At 45.0% G+C, this 12,109-nt stretch overlaps 1 protein-coding gene across 7 annotated transcripts in view; it reads right to left on the bottom strand.

Annotated features, from left to right (window-relative positions):
- NCKAP5 (NCK associated protein 5) overlaps positions 1 to 9,661 on the bottom strand; it is a 435,214-nt gene extending 425,553 nt beyond the window's left edge. Inside the window, exons 1-3 of one of the 7 annotated variants that reach the window (XM_068687308.1) lie at positions 9,406 to 9,661; positions 9,216 to 9,306; positions 8,478 to 8,569 (exon numbers count right to left, since the gene is read on the bottom strand). The gene's annotated coding sequence lies outside the window, so the exon portion shown is untranslated. Of the gene's footprint in view, positions 1 to 8,477; positions 8,573 to 9,215; positions 9,382 to 9,405 lie in introns of those variants that run through there. The other 6 variants (XM_068687306.1, XM_068687310.1, XM_068687307.1 and 3 more) reach the window with 6 other exon arrangements.
- Positions 9,662 to 12,109: the final 2,448 nt, after the last annotated feature.

The raw sequence follows: 12,109 nt of genomic DNA on the forward strand, positions 1-12,109 counted from the left end.
GCCAAGCAAACCACACAGCACTCATCCCACTAAATAAGACTGAGACACATAACTGGGCAGTTCTCATTTTAATCCATGAAACCTTGAGACATCCCAAATGCTCACTCTCTCTTGTGCTCTTGATAACTATCAGCTGTGGATCAGCTGGATTCAAGTAGATTCCAAACGAAGAAGAGTTCATCAGCTACCAAATGTAATTCCCTCTCAGAAACACAGTCCACTGCAGAGAGCTGTCACAGGAGACATTTGCACCATGTGCCCGGTGTCACTCCAACCTGCACCTTGTTTGTAAAAAGTCAAATCTCAGATTAACCACTTCCCTCCTTGCACTTCAAAACCCACCATGGTCTCCAGAATCAGTGCAGTGAGTGACTCTACCACAGCTCTGCACAGACTGTAAGAGTACTTAAACAGCTATTTCAGCATTAGTCTTTTAAGTTCTTGCCTAGGAAAATAGTGAGCTTCCTTCAAGTTTTTCCACTACCCATGTACTACCACAGGGCTTCTTATTTGTACACAGCTCCCTCCTCCTCATGAATTGTCAAATAACTGCTTAAACAGTTTTAAAAGAATAGTTAGTTCTCTGCAGAGTTGTAAATAATTTATCATTGCCAAGAATCTGAAAATTAATCTATACCTGTCCATCCAAGCAATAGAGACATAACATTTTACTGGCTGCTAGAGAAAGGCTGCTGGTATTAAAGTGGGAGCTATTTAAAGTAATGCAAGGGAAAAAAATTTTTGCTCTTTTCCTCCTTCTTTCCTCGCCTTACTCCCCTGGTGACTTAGTGCAATTTGCTAGCAGCCCATCTTCTCCAACCTGGCTGCAGAGCCAGTGCCCTTTTGAACTCAGCCAGCAATCTCATCTGAAACACCTACAGCAGGAAGCGTGACAAACGCCGAGTAGCAGAACGCTGGCAGCGTTTATCAAATCCTTCCATCTCCCCCTGTAAACTTCTGTCATGGGCATTCTGCATTCCCTGTCTGTTCAAACAGACAACCTGGAACAGTGACACTATTCCTCATAGAAAAAGCCCTTACTGGCAGATCCTGCAGACAAGATTTAAAGGCTATGAAGGTGTCTCATTTGAAGTGTGAATGCACTCAGAGGTCACCCCTCTGCTCAAGGCCAGGCTGGATGGGGCTTTGGGCAGCCTGGGCTGGTGGGAGGTGCCCTTGCCTATGGCAGTGTGTTGGAATGAGATGGTCTTTAAGGTCCCTTCCAACCCAAACCATACTGTGATATTCATGCCTGAAGTAGGTTTTAAGGGTATGGAGGAAGAGTTTACTCTAAAAAGAGTAATTAAATTTGTACAATTTTGCTTTTTTCATATTAATTTTTTTTTCCATATTAACATATACCTAGAAATTCTTTGGCAGTAAAATATTGTGCAGCCAAGAATACAAGCACTGCTCTTCCTTCTGGAGGCCTCATTTTGCCTCCATTTGTGCCTCACTTGCTCTGATTCTTCCCTGCTTTACAAGCAGTAATTACTAGACTCAGAAGAATTACACTTGAAAGTTTTGTTCTAGTAGCATTAAGCCTGACTTAGTATTCCAGAAACAGAAACCAACCTCAAAATGAACAAAAGTAGTAGGCAGGACATTACCTTTTTACACAAGTAAATAGTAACTGAACACAAAGTGCTATGGGAAGTCTTAAGACACAATCCTGTGCAACGAAATGCAGCAGTCCGTCAGCGTGTACACCTGAACTACTTCTGAATTATCTCACACAAGGCCGAGTTGGCAGCACAGCTGTGTTAGCATGATGCCCTGCTTGCGTTACTTACCCCAAGCCAAACTATCACATGCAACTGCAATCCAGGCAGCTACATTGCTTCTGGGATCAAGCTAGCTAAAAAAACTACATTGTGCCACGTAGACATACACAGAGCGGTGGCAGAAGTGCAGTTTGAATGGATAAACTGTGCCATTTTTCAACTAAGTGACTTAATGGATGCAGCACTTCAAATCTGTTCCCATGGCAATGTAGAGACAGCAATGGAAATACAGGCAGTTTCCTCTTATACTCCCAGTACAAGGAGCAGAACAAAAACCTTTTCTCCATTTGAATGAACAAAAGCAGGAGCATTTTCCAGTGCAAACATGTAAAGCCAAAATCTTTCCCATGTCCCGACCACAGTAAAATTCATGAATAAACAGAAAAGACTTGCCAACAAGGTCAAAAAACTTGGGTTTTGCTTTGTCGGACCAACAGGGGTTAGGGCTGATTCACAGAGAACATCCTGCCCCCATTCCTCCTGAGCTAAAAATCAAAGCACTTTTGGAAGAAGAGTCCCAGATGTTCTTTCAAGAGGGTGAATAAAGGCAGAGACAGCCTGTAAGGTAGCCTCGGCTTTGCTGATTAGTCATCAGTTTCCATTGTGTTTGGAAACAGACAGCTAGCGCAGTACAGGAAGCAAAGAGATACACCACACACACAGATCTCCCAGAGAATCTTTGTGATGTGTGTCAAAAAAAAAAAAAAAAAAAAATAGAAAGAGTCCAGACAAACTCCAAACCGTTCTCCTGGCCGCCTCTGCTACCTTAGAAGTCTGCACCCTCCCATCGCTCCCAAACAGAAGGTACCTCTTGGGCTGCTAGCTTCATTAACAGAGGGGATTTAAGAGATATGCCTCTCACCACATTGTCCTGCTCTCTTGCATCACTTCAGTCTGGTCTGGCAATCTTCAGAAAAGCTGGTTGTCAGGCAGGCCCCTAAGGCAGGTGTTGAGAAAGCCCAGAGTCTGGGCCATCACACTGTGACTCAGCTGAACATCAATCTGTGTACTCAGCTCATAGTTTATCATAGCCACCTATTTTTGGTACTTGCATCCTAGTTGTACCTAAAAACACCAGTCAGCAGCAAGAACTCCGTTCTGCCAGGCATTTTGTACTTAAATATGCTCTGTGTACACACAGAACACAAAAGCAGTACAACTAGCTGGCCTGCATACTGAAGAACTAAGCTAGAAAGCAACCCCTTTGCATGCTTTCTAGACTCAAACACCTGAAAAACTAAACACCTTGCTTAAGGGCTTGTAGCAGCAGCAATGTGTCTGCAGGAAGACACCGTAACTTCCACTGGAACTCTGTACCCTGTCTGGCCTTCTTCAGGTCCCGAGTTCATCAAGAACCTGACCAAAGAACACAGATATTTCATTGCATTTTCCTGAAGGAAATACAGAGATTCAAATAGAAACAGACCAAGTCTCAGAATAAGCATCCTGACCTTTAATGCTATGAAAAAATATTATCATAGCACCTGTCATTTATTGCCTATCCAGAAGGCCAAGGCCAAGTTCTCCTGTTTTCATTGCAAAGCCCAGGCAAACAGCTTCTCCCCCAACCCTTTCCCATGTGGTCCTAATGGGTTTGTCATTAGGAGCTTAGTTTCAGCTGCACTGTGTAAATCTAGAAAAGGAAAGTGAGAGCAGAGACTTCTGAGAGCAGCCCTCCAGCATAAATACCGGTCTGATTACACTGCCTGTCCACTGAGAAGTCCTCTGTCTGCCTCTGCCATCCCTCTTTTCTCCTCCCCAGCACTAGCAGTGAAGCACCAACATGCAGTACCACAGATCCTCTCTGTGAGCACAGCGCTGTCCCTGGGCCCTGAAATCCAGGGCACTGCCTGGCGGCTCTGTTCCACCTCACACTTCATGATACAGAGCCGAGCACTAAGTGCAGGGCTCCAGCTGAGGAGACGCAGGCTTCCCGCTACCCTGCCTTTTAATTAAATAATAAACAGGATTAAATGGAACTCAATTCCCTGGGAAACTCCCACCCACTCCACGGGAGCGCATCACTCGCCAGCAGCCAGCACTGTAGGCACGTCTCTTTTTATTAATAAACGCTCCTCCACTGCAGGCTCTGCTTCTGCCTCTGTCTCCCTGTCACTCTCAACATGGGGCTTTCCTAATCTCTTGCCTTTAAACACACCAAAGCCCATCATCAGGGTATTCAGAAAGAATCAGGATGGGATTTCTTTGCACATGTAGGCTGCGATATACTCAAACGTTCACAATACGGTCTTGAATTTAACCCGATGGATGTGGCAGAGTATTTTTGTTAATATTAATGAGAATTATTTTCTTTATAAAGGGCTTAGGGGCAGCTTCTCTGTGCTGAGTGCAGCGTGCCAGTTCGCACTCCTCAGCCACGAGGAGTGCTCTTTGTACCACAGTGCACCCCAAGCAATCAGCGTTTGGGATGTGAATTTTGCATCTCATCCAGTGGCATGTGGTCTGGAGACACACTTTACTTGGTTTCTCACAAAAAGCCCTGATAGCCTGTACCACTTCATCCCTGGTGTAATGTTAGCTGAGTCAGTGGAACTTAGCTGGCCCGGCTATGATTTATATATCTGCTGTACAGCCTGCTGCAGTAATTTCAGAACAGGAATATCACAGTGACCTTGACATGCCTTCTGTTCGCTGTTGTTTTTAGCAGTTTTAATGAATACATCTTTCCTGAGCAAAGGATCAAGATGTGGTCCCTTAGATTACCCACATGGATGATGGCTTCCAAATTCATTTTAAAAATCGCAGGGAAAGGATTTAAGAGTTATTACAAACAATTCAGAGATGGTGCCTGCTGAAAGCCTGATTATGCTCCCAGCCATCATTTTTCAGACAGAGGGAAATCTGTTAAAGTAAATCTCCAATTAGGATGCTTGTGTTCTTTTAAATTAATGTTTCATTTCAATTTTGTTGCCTAGTTCCTCCTGTCATTTTCTAAGGAATACATGTGCTGAAATCATCCCTTTGATGAGGCTTGGACAAGAAGCTTAGTGTGCTTTGATGTGGAAAAGGAAAATGGGCCTCCTTTTTCTACGGAACTGGCTTGCATTTCTATGGAACAGCAAGCTGTAGTTAAAGCAGGGTGAGCCTAACTTCTTTTTTTCCAACCAGTAAAGAAGGCAGGAAGAAGCAGCTTGTTCAAACACTAATGAGCAATCAGGTGAGGACAAGAACTTCCACAGTTACCCAAGTTTCCATTATTCTCCTTATCCTTCAGAGCACCACAGGGCAGTGGGAGAAACCACATTTAGACCAGGAACTCCTCAGGACAAAGCGATGCCACCTGGACATCAGAACTACGCACTTGTAGCATCACTCTGTGTCTGTGCAACCTTTGCATCTCTTGGCCGGTAAGAAGCAGAACTGAATCAGAGCAAGAAACCCATTTTTGGATTTGTTTTTCTCACTGATGTGCTCTCACAAGAATAGGAGGAAACAACTGAGGACATTCAGAGGCACTCATACCTAACACACCCCACCTATAGGGAGCAGCGTTTGACCACAGAAGAAATGCAGCCAAGTAAGGCTGTAAAAGGACTTCAATGTGTGAACAGAAGAGGTCCAATGGTAAAGCCACAGTCTTCCCGTATAAATACATGTCCCTTGGCTTCATCTTTAGAAGAATCAGAAGCAAAGATCCAAATTGCTCCAGCAAAGCCAAGAATAGAAGTACTGCTGACATGGGTGTGAGATGGGTCAAGCCTAGACTCTGCTGATGGACAAGACACCCTGCTTTGGTAAACTAAAAGCAAGAATATGTCAAACTACATTAGCATGCTGAAAACCAAAACAAATGTCTGCCTTGTTACCTTCTATAACTGTTAACCATGAATAAAAGCAGGTAGTTGCTATGAGACCCATAGTTTTGTACATTGCAACCTCACTGCATCTAAAATATTAGCAATAACATCACGCTGCTGTATCTGATTTCCTATACAGCAGGATGCTTCAACGTGAAAGTCACATTAAAAATGGATTGGATTAGATTAGACGTGCTAAGTGCCTTGTGCAAAGTGCAACATACCTCCAACTCTCCTTTTTCTTTGAGAAGTCCATGAGAGCACCAAGCACTTCACAAGAGCTGGTCAGTGATGACAGGCACGTCTCGTCTCCTCTGCGTTTCAGCACTTTCCCACATGCATACTGTATCAGTGAAAGGAATAACTTCTCTTGAAGCTATTATGTGCTAAATCATACATAACACATAAAAGGTTTTTTACGCTGTTAATTTTAGAATGAGAAATACCCAGTTCTGCTAAGTTATATGGCTCCCTTGCACTAAATGACCTGCAGCAGAGAGAAGGCTGCCATTTCAGCTTATGCTGTTGGCAAGTTTTTGATTCTTTTTTTGAGCAAGTTTCTTGCAGGTCAGTTCCACGCACAAAGGAGGTAAAGAATTAACAATGTTAATAAAAATGCGCATTAATCAACCAATTCATTTTTAAAAAGATGCTCTTAGTCGGCAGAAAGTGTCACAGTGAATGATATATTGCCACCCTGACTCCAAAAGCCACCTGCAGCTCATCAGGAAGCTATAAAGTAAATTCTTCAAAGAGAAACTAACAATCTTCTGACCCAAAAATAATGGAGAAAAAAAAATGCAAAAGGGAAAAAGAAATCCATTCCTCTATTGTGAGTCAGCTCTGGTGGGGAGAAAAAAAAAAAAAAAAAAAAAAAAAAAAAAAAAAAAAAAGAAAGAAACCTGTAGCAGTTACATTTTTGGAGATGTCATGTTCCTACTTCTATATTCCTTTCCATTTCTTTGATCTAAAAAGATCTCAGCCACCGGGGGCTGAACCAATCCAGGAGATTTACATGGCTTCTCTGTTCACTCCTGGGTGCTTATCACATTTTCTACTGCAGGCACTTTTTAACAATTCTTTTTAATTTCAATTTGGAAAATACAGATGCCACTACAGCACATAAGGCTGTCTTTCTTATACCTCCACTGACCTCAGGATTAGGGAAGGGCGAAGCTGTTCCCAGCTGTGCCTCCTGCGCTCATGCAAATCACTTGGGTACCGTACACCTCCCTCACACAAGTGAGCATCACTTCTTATGCTGTGTTTCATTGCTGAAAAGGTTCCAGGTTGTTAATGCCACGCTTTGATTAGCCAAACTCTGTGCTGAAGACAGCTCCTTTTCTGACAGAAGCGTCACTGCTCCTACCCAGAGACTGACATGCTGTCACTGCAACGCACGTAACTCCTCTGCAGCAGGCAGGATACAGTGACCTGCAGAGAGAGAGAGGCCGTGCCACTAATAGAGGGCTAAAATCTGAGTTCTTTGCCTGCCATTAAATGCTGCTCCCTGGGCAAACACTCCTAGGCCAAGTAACGAAGGGCAGTAGCTGCCATGAAGGAAACAGCCCCGCAGCCATGCCCTGTCCTTCCTTGCCAAGCAAGCCATGAAGGAGCATCTTAAATCCCAGGGAAGCAAATCATGACATGACAATCCTTTACATGCTGGTAGGTGCATAATGCAGAGACATGTGAGGGAAAGCTGTCAGGAGGAGGAAGCCTAGGCGTACGTGCAGCACAAAGCCTGTATTTTACTTATCTGGAATCTAAAAATCCATTCCAAAGCACTAGCAGACAAAACTTCTGAATGTGACAAACTAGTTCTGGTACACATTTCAGCCTGACGTTTTGCTGCTTCCCACATGTACACAGAGACCCCTAGCTGCAATTCAGCTCAGGACAAGTATGTGCCCAAGAACACCATTTATTATCATTTTAAGTGAATAGTCATGTTTCATTTTTAGCAACCATCACCCTAAGGTGCACAGCCGCATAGTGTCACTACCCTATACAGCACACCTGGCAATGCTCACAGATTTCCAGTGGCAAAATCGGTCAATCGTTTTTGCAGTCTCCCACTGAAACTTCTTGTCTGAAGGATAGCTAAAACGTGTGTTATTCCCTACAGAAGTAACCAGAAGAGCCTGTCTCTGAGCACTACAAGATCTACCTCAAAACCCTGCAAAAGCTGAAGCATCATATGGGGGGGGGGGGGGTTTGATTCTAACGAGACATGCTGGGAAGCCCTTTAAAAAATGGTCACGGGACCTTTTATGATGAGACATAGTGCTGACTCCCCCTGCTTCCACATTACCCCCTTACAAGCAGACCCCCAGGACAGCCACACGTGGCTCTGGAAGCGCAGCAGGCACCAACCTGAGACCAGGACTCTGCACGGAGCTGCCAGACAAGCCCGACCATGCAGGAGCCCAGCTGCACGCACCAGCTGCCAGCTCAAACACCAGATGTGCCCGGGCACACAGGTCCCAGCATGTTCTGACCGCCTGCCTCCAGAGGGCTGCCCCAGCACTACACCCCAAAAGTGCCAGATGTGGCCAGAGCTGGGCCAGGTCTGCTTTGGGGACAGATGGCTCATCCGCTTCTTGTTCCAGCCTCACTCCGCGTTCACACCTCACAGCACCGCTAAGATCCCCCCTTTTCTCTGTGCTCTCAGAGTAACACCTGATGCTGTCCCTCTTCCCTCGACACAGACGGGTACTGTGACTGATTCAGCAAGGAAGCAAAGTACTTGTGTTTACTCTTCCATTTGCACAAACAAATTTGTGCAAACCTCAAGAAATACGTGATCCCACAGAGGTGATACACACTTCCTTATTTCTCCAGCCAAAAGAAAAGAAGATTTAAAATCACTTACAGCTTCCTGGGATCAGCACATTTAGCAGGAGAGCTGCTTCCATCTGCTGACTCACGTAACAGAGATGAGCTTTTGGCCAGGTGTGCTGAACCCTACTGGATCAATGCAGAGGGGAAAAAGGCAAACTTGTTTGAGTACTCCATCCTCTAATGTACACAGAGAAATGCCAAGACAACCTGTGTACACTCTACAAAGTCAAACTAATCGTATGTTATGTTGCCTCTTCCTATCCATCCTGCTTTCTCTCATATACACGCAAGCTATTAGGATGCTAGCAAATAAAACTTGAGGGAGAGAAAAAAGGCTGAGACCCCTTACACCTTGCTTCCAGATTTTCTGCCGCTCCAGTTAAAGTCAATCAACTTGGTAAAATAACTTTTGGAGATCAGTCAAATGATCAGCTGAAGTAGCAGCTCCTTGTCTGAATGCAAGTATTGATGAGCAGACTTCTTAAGCAAAAAATATTGAAAAATATATGTATACATATAGACATAAAAACGTAGAAAAGGTAAGTGAGTTTTTCCTTGAGTGGGCTACTGAAGCAAAAGAGATGCAGAGAACAGACAGGGAATGGGAGACTGTGGCCCTTTTACTGCACCATAAAGGTGGTCATAACCATTTTTTGCCCTAAAATAAGATTAAGACACACACATCTCACTATCAGAGTGAACTCTGCCACATTTCCCACAGCAAGCAGGGCCTGCGGGGAGGCCAGCAGCCCCTGGACAAGGCACATACCTGCTGCGTATCCCACAAGACTGCTCGTGCTGCCTTGAGTCACTTCCCCCTTGGAGAGTCACAGTTCTGTACCACCCACACAGTAAGACAACTGAGGAGCCAGAAGGAGAACAGCAACACCTCGTGAGGCCCAAAAGCCATGATTAGACTCTCCCACACCCTTCCAGTTAGGGGAAGGAGGAATACCTACCTCTCCCAAGGCAGCTCTGAGCTAACCCTCAATGAGCTAGTGCTGGGACCTGAAGAGCCGCAGCTGCAGCCAGCTCGTGCTCAGGCTGCTGAGCCTCCTGATTTCTGCCCACCGACTGGGCAGAAACCAGCTGGGCTGTGTAGATGTGCCAACCCATTCCAACTCACACCTGTCCTGTAGGCATACCAAGAAGGTCTTGCCATATATTGCTACACCAAAACATTCAGAAACACGCTGTGGTACAGTACAGTACCCAAGAGCTCTGCTTTGGACATCTGTGGCTGGGAATTGCTCTCCTGAAAACAAACAAATGCCACAGCAAAGGCTGACTCACCTGGTTCACGTGCATCCCACAGCCATTTCTCTGGCCCACAGCTTGCCACACACCACTTGGGGCTGATTAACAACCTTGTGTACATGGGAACAACCTGACCCAATCATCTCCACTAAAGGTTTCTCATTATGTCAGTTAGCAAGCAGCTAACTCCTCCTGCTGCTCGTTGAAAAAAAAAAAAAAAAAAAAAAAAAAAAAAAGAATTTTTCTGTATGGGAACACATTCGAAGAAGAAATGCCCCATTAAGGGCAACAGTAAAATGCATTTGCATTTCAAAGGAGGCAAATTTGGCTTCCTAAACTCTAGAGGATCATGAGAGACATTTCTTACTAGCTCTGTTGGTCATTAACAAGAAGTAACTCATCTGACACACCTGTCTATAAAAGAGAAGGATCGTGGAAGTGCCTGAGTCACTGAAAACAAAGCATTTTCAGATCTGCAAATGATAAGTGCTTTGGCACAAAAGCAGATATGCAGGACAGAGTTATTCATCATTCCTGCCTGCTAATAAGACAGCTTCCTAGACACCTAGGCAATTTCTGAAAACAGTTTCAACAATTTTGATTAATACCTACTGGGTGGCGTTATTGCTTTCCTTGCTAAAAAAAAAAATAAAAAATAAAATACATTATAAAAACCATTTGTGATTGAGCTGTGTTAGAACAGCTCTTAAAACATAGCATTTCTTAGTTTCAGTCCAGCCTCCAGAAAAAATCTCTCATCAGGTCAGATAAAGTGGGTGGGCACGATTAGGCTAATGCATAACTTTGCATGCAACTTTAAAACTCATGGGCTGATGTATAAGGATGAGAGGGCTGTGAGACAGCACATCTTCCCCCATGGCTAACAGAGACAGACATGGAGCTGTCATAAATTCTTTAATGCAGAAGTTAAATATGAAAATCACGTGTATGCAGAGTGACACAAGGTCTGGGGAAGCAGCTGACAATTGCTAGAGACTCATTGCAGAGCATATGAATTTTGACCTTCCCTTTACAACCAAGCAGGTTACGAGCAAAGGCTAAGTACTTGCCATTCTGCTTTTTTTTTTTTCCCCCTTTAGGTTACAAATCTTAATGTTATCTCAATATGTGTTATGAAATCATGCACCTCATTGGGAGTAACGAGGCAGGCAAACACTGAACAGCCACTTTTAAGACCTTGCAGTGTTGCTTACGCTGCGAGGAAGAGCACCAGGGCACAGGTAGAAAGGAGCTCTGAAGTAAGGGTGAAGTCGCTATGGAGATGCAGCTTATTAGCACGCGATCTGTAGGATATTAAGATGGATGTGAAGAATTAATAAACAAATAAATCTGACAATTCTTTACGCCGCAGTTTTGCACTGATGCTGGATTCCCTCCTAACTCCCCGGCCTTTTGCTGCCACCTCCCGGGCTGCTGCTCGTCCGCGGCGGGGTCCCGCACAGCCCCGGGGCCTGGCTGTGCTCGGCGGGCTGGCTTTGTGACAACTTCGTGTGGTTGTGCAAAGCCTGGCACACGCACTGCACGGTACAGACCGTGTTATATCGCAGCATGAAGTATAAATATCACTCCCACGCGGCGGGGCTCGTTAGGGAGCGTAAAGCCTGTTGTGAGATCATTTATCCTCTAGTTTTACTCGCAGAGAGTGCGTGTGTGTGGAGGAGCTGTCCTCTAACAGCTGAGACGACAGCACGAGGCCAGGCCAACCTTGTACTGCCAGCCACCCGAGTCTTGCTCTAAGCAGAGCCCCAGGTATGCTCGCTCCCAAGCAGGTCTGTGTACCTGTGCTGGCAGCACGACCCAGCCGCCTGCCGGGCGCAGAGATCCTCACGATCGGATTGTCCAGGGCTGCCTGCTGCCAGAAATGAAACTGGAACAGTTTAGGTGCAGGAAAACGTGGGCCTAATCCAGCTGGGAGAGCGGCGCCGAAATCCCTCAGGTAGAAATACACTGACAATGAATCGCTCTCTTATCCTTCGTCTGGATTATTTAACAAGTGAAGAATGGGCACTACAGGCTATTTTTCACCCAGCCAACGCCTTTCCTCATGCATGCAAATCAGCACACAGGAGATTTTATGCCCATTTTTCACTTGGAAGGGAGCTAGAAGAGTATAAATTCATCTCAGTCCTTCACGCTTCCCCTGTTCACAACCGGTCATAACTTTCATTTATTGTTTGTGCTATCCTTTAAAACTAATCACACTTTGCTTTTCTATCTTGCCACTCCAGCGTCTTCTGCTATTGCATGAGGAATGACAGCAGTTTTCTAAGAGGCTCACAAGCAACTCGGTGGAATAATGTCCTTAGGTGCCCTCTGACTGGCTTGCAGCCCTGGCACCCTGCGCCTCTACATTAACCCCATGGAAGCAAACAGGAGATCTGACAG

This window comes from Anas acuta, chromosome 6 (assembly GCF_963932015.1).
Source record: "Anas acuta chromosome 6, bAnaAcu1.1, whole genome shotgun sequence".
In the NCBI taxonomy this organism is placed as follows: domain Eukaryota; kingdom Metazoa; phylum Chordata; class Aves; order Anseriformes; family Anatidae; genus Anas; species Anas acuta.